The sequence below is a fragment of the Rhineura floridana genome, chromosome 11, assembly GCF_030035675.1.
Source record: "Rhineura floridana isolate rRhiFlo1 chromosome 11, rRhiFlo1.hap2, whole genome shotgun sequence".
Taxonomy (NCBI): Eukaryota; Metazoa; Chordata; class Lepidosauria; order Squamata; family Rhineuridae; genus Rhineura; species Rhineura floridana.
This window is the reverse complement of record NC_084490.1, coordinates 15,408,103-15,412,827: the sequence shown is the minus strand read 5'-3', so window position 1 is coordinate 15,412,827 and position 4,725 is coordinate 15,408,103. Positions and strand designations below refer to the sequence as shown.

Sequence of the window (4,725 nt, the reverse complement as noted above, 5' to 3'; positions counted from 1 at the left end):
TGGAATGAAAGAGGAGGGGGGAGTAAATGGGCAGTACAATGCTGGATGATTGGCTGAGTGTTTAGAATGGCTGAGAGTATAAATGGAAGGATTACAGTTAAATCTGGGTGGACCTGAGTGGGTTGTTTTGGTGGGTTTTTGAGAGGAGATTGTGTGGAGAGTTGGTGAATGTGAGGAGAGTGTGGAGTTCGGATTAATACTAAGACAAGTACCAGAAATAGATGAAACCATATGCTTATGTGCCTTTATAAAGTAATCTTGTTATCTCTGTTATTTAATAAAAACTATATTTGGTTTACCGAAGGCCTGATCCTTGGCTGGGGTTATACAGACCAGAAGGGAGGGCAAGGTGCTTACCAAGGCTGAAGGGAAACTGTAACAATTGGTGGCAGTGGTGAAGGGAAGAATATAACACCACAAGTATTCAGAGCAAACCAGGATTGTATGCTTTATATATAAAGATCCAAGGGATTGGGGACAGCTTAAGCACTCAGTCACAGAGGTAACCTGATACAGAGACTCAGGCAGAGTCTCTGGGAATACTGGTTATAGGATGTGACTGGTGGTGCTGCCTAGCAGGGGGATCTGTTGAGTTCTGTGCTAGAGCGGGGAGAGAAACCATAAAAAAGGACAGTCCGGACTGGTGGAGTCCCTGGTGGTGCCTAGTGACAGGCAGTAACCACGAGCAGGTAGGAACCTGACAGGGAGAGCCAGGGAAGGGCGTCACAGGCCCCCCAAACAATGAAGACTCCGGCTGAAAACCGGAGACCTGGTAACTCTAAATATATTGCAGTTACTTGACTTCCTGCTCTAGGTCAGGGGTTGGTCACATTCGTTTGGGATAGGGTTTCCAGGTTCAGGGCCTGAGACTGATCCTATATCTTTAGGAGAAGAGAAAGTCAGCCAAGTGCAGGTGTTCTTGCAACACTGTAATGGGAAAAACCACAAGGTGGCATTCTCCCTTCCCTCTGCACAACTTTTAAAGATACAGAAGACCTCTTGGAGGCTGGGACTGGCAACCAAGAGGTCTTCTGTATCTTTAAAAGTTATGCAGGGGGAAGTGAGAATTCCACCTTGTGGTTTTTCCCATTACAGTGTTACAAGAACACCTGCACTTGGCTGTCTTTCTCTTCTCCTAAAGATACAGGATCATTCTCAGGCTATGAGCCTGGCAACCGTAATCTGGGGGCAGTCTGTCAGATTGTAGGTGGGGCTGAAGCATTATGAAATATGGGTTGTAGCAGCTCCCTTTCTATGTTTTTCCTGTATGTATGTGTGTGTATGTGTGTGTGAAGATTGCTCTTTCCAGAGATCTGAATGGATTTTGTGCAGAAACAGGCCAAGAATAAAATGTGGTCAAGGCCTGCATGCAACATAGAGCTGGAAGCTCCTCACCTCTGCTCTAGGTGACAGTGGTGATTGGAGCTGATTGGTCAAATCCTCACCACAGTCCAGAAGAGTAGTTACTGTCAGTTACTAGCAACTGCTTCTCTTTGCCATTCACACTTCAGACTGGTGGGGCAAGAGGTGAGCGGCAAAGCCAGAAAGATGCATCATAGCTTGGAGACTCAGTGGTGACCTCTTCCCAGGCTTTGCCAAATGCCTTGAAGATACTGACCTGATGCCAGTGTTGTGTCCTTATGATGATCTAATTCAAAGGAATTTAGCTGAGAATGAGAGCAATAAGGAAAAAGTAGTTCATTTCCATCCCCAAAATGTCCTTACTTGTGTTTTCTATCAGATGATGCCCAGATCCAGCTGTGTCGAGAGCTGCCACTCAGGACAAAACATGTTCATCCAACAGGGAAAACAGGTGTGTTGCTATGATTGTGTTTGATGTCCTCAGGGGAAGATTTCATCCCACAGGGGTAAGTGAAAGAACTCAGGGTTGAGTGGGGAAAAGGTTTTACATTCCTAATACAGTAGGGCCCCACTCATATGGCGGGTTATGTTCTGGACCCCCGCTGTAAAGCGAAAACCGCTGTAAAGAGGTACTCATTGAATAGAATGGCGTGCGATGCTCGAAAACCGCCATAAAAGCGGAACAAGCGCCGTATGAGTGGGGCTTTAGACGAATTGCATCTAATTGAGACCGCTGTATTAGTGAATGGCTGTAAAACGAAGCACTGTAAAGCGGGGCCCTTCTGTACATGTATTTTTGCAAACATTTAGGTTCTAGAATTTTCCTGAAAAATTTGCAGAAGTGTGAACTTGAAGGATATCTGCCTTCTCATGTCTGTAATTGTTTTGTTTTGTAAATGTGAATTAAGTATATTCAAATTAGAATCCAAGGCAAATGGAATGCCTTCCCCATCTTTATGTATAATTTCAACAATGTATTTTGCTTTTCATCAAGGTAATTAATATCTGGGAGCTAAATATGGAAAACATTGGTGTACTTGGGAAATAATGAGCCTTCGCCTCTTGCTTCCAGATGCAGACGAATGTGAGAGGTGCCCAGAAGATCAGTATCCAAACCAGAAGCAGGACCAATGTCTTCCTAAAGAACTAAGCTATCTATCCTATGAAGAACCCTTGGGAGAAGTTTTAGCTTCCTTGTCTCTTTTCCTATCTGTGATCACAATTGTCATGTTAGGGACCTTTAGTCTGCACTGGGACACTCCCATTGTGAAAGCCAATAACTGGAGCATCACATGCACCTTGCTGTTCTCTCTGTTGCTTTGCTTTCTCTGTTCCTTCTTATTTATTGGCCGGCCTGGGAAGTTGACCTGTCTCTTCCAGCAAACAGCATTTGGCATCATCTTCTCCATTGTAGTTTCTTGTGTGTTGGCTAAAACCATCACTGTGGTGCTGGCCTTCATGGCCACAAAGCCTGGAAACAGGATGAGGAAATGGTTTGGGAAAAGGCTGGCAATATTAGTCATAATTCTGTGTTCTCTTAATCAGATGGGCATCTGTGTTGTGTGGCTGGCAACCTCTCCCCCTTTCATAGAGTTTGATATGTATTCCCAGACTGGACAGATCATAGTGCAGTGCAACGAGGGCTCAGATAAGATGTTCTACATTGTCTTGGGCTACATGTGGTTTCTGGCCATTATCAGCTTCTTGGTGGCTTTCTTTGCCAGGAAGTTGCCGGATAGTTTCAATGAAGCCAAGCTCATCACTTTTAGCATGTTAGTCTTCTGCAGTGTTTGGGTGTCTTTCGTGCCAACCTATCTGAGCACGAAGGGGAAATACATGGTGGCTGTGGAGATCTTCTCCATCTTGGCCTCTAGTGCCGGCTTACTGGGTTGTATCTTCCTCCCCAAATTCTACGTAATTATTCTGAGACCTGAGCTGAACACCAGGGAGCAGTTAGTAAGGAAAAAGAATGGTCACAGTTAAGGTTGGATGTGATATTATTGACAGGAATAATTAACTCCTGTGATGATTGACACCATCCTGAGATTGAGGGAGGGGGAGGGTTTGGGGATAGAAGGCAATAGCTACTTTAAGGTTTAAACTGTTTAACTTAGATAAGGACAATTATTTTCTGTTGTAAAGCAAGATTCAGCAAGATTTAGATTCATGGAAGAAATGGGTGTATCTCTGTTGGGAAGTAAAAAGACTAATAAAAATGAACATTCTACCAAACATTGATCTGATGATGATCTTCAGGATGTTTTGGAACACTCCCATGGTGAAAGTCAAGAACTAGAGCCTCACATGCACCCAGCTCTACTCTGTTATGCGCTGTTTTCTCCTTGAAATTACCTCCCCTATGAATTAAGGCAGGCACAAACAAAGCTGTCATTTTTATGTCTTCTATAAACTTATTTTCTCAGGTGTTTGCTTCATATCAATGTCAATTAGCTGTAACAACTTAATATGCCTGTTTTTGCCTAACCTTTGCTGCTTTTTATTCTGCAGGCTTCACTGTATTTATATACACCATATTGTGATAGTTTCATGAAATGTCATCTAGAAATAGTTTTAATAAATTAAACTAACAAAACCCCTTTGTACATCTGCTTCTGCAGATATGTGCTATATCCCTCACAGAGGTATAGTTTTAGATACTATCTAAGTAGGCAGTGGACATTCACTAAAACCTATGCTTTCTAAAGGTTTCCCTCCAGGTGTTAGAAAGTTAGATTTTTTTAAAAAAATGACAGAATATTATTGAGAAAGTGGATTATTGTTAGTCACTTCCCCATCTGTCAATATCTGTGAATTTACAATCTGCTTACACAGTCCAAATTGGAGCTCATAGATAGCTACATAGTTCCTCTATGGGAGGGCTGGGCAGAAGGGCTGACAGATGTCTGGGTGATTTTCAATAGACCAGGAAGGGTTTCTGACACCAACATAGTTGAACAACAAAACAAATTCTTCCATCTAAATTATGAAAACTAACTTGGAGCAGAATTTAGTCTGGCAGGGCCATTAGCTCAGCTTCATTCTGGTACAGAATATGTAGTCCTGGGCTCAGAATGTGCTCAAAGGGACCACTTTCTTCAATTTTAACTGTATGTATTTTGCACCTGGGTCTTCTTGGTGGATCCAGGGGTTCAGGTCAGAATGAAATCAGATCTGACAAGCCTGAAGTCTGACCACCCCTCTTTATGGGAATTGAATATTGTTGCATTCAGTGCTGACAGATTTGTGCCCAATCTCCCTATTTCATTTCTTCATACCCACATTTCTTCAATGGTTTTGAATCCAGAGGCGCATTCAACTACCTTTGAATATGATGTTCTTATGGGGGCCATAGTCTTTAGATAG

The 4,725-nt window shown here is 42.9% G+C and overlaps 1 pseudogene; it reads left to right on the top strand.

Annotated features, from left to right (window-relative positions):
- The first annotated feature begins 1,789 nt into the window (after positions 1–1,789).
- Positions 1,790–3,345, top strand: LOC133367485 (vomeronasal type-2 receptor 26-like; annotated as a pseudogene).
- The last annotated feature ends 1,380 nt before the right edge of the window (positions 3,346–4,725 follow it).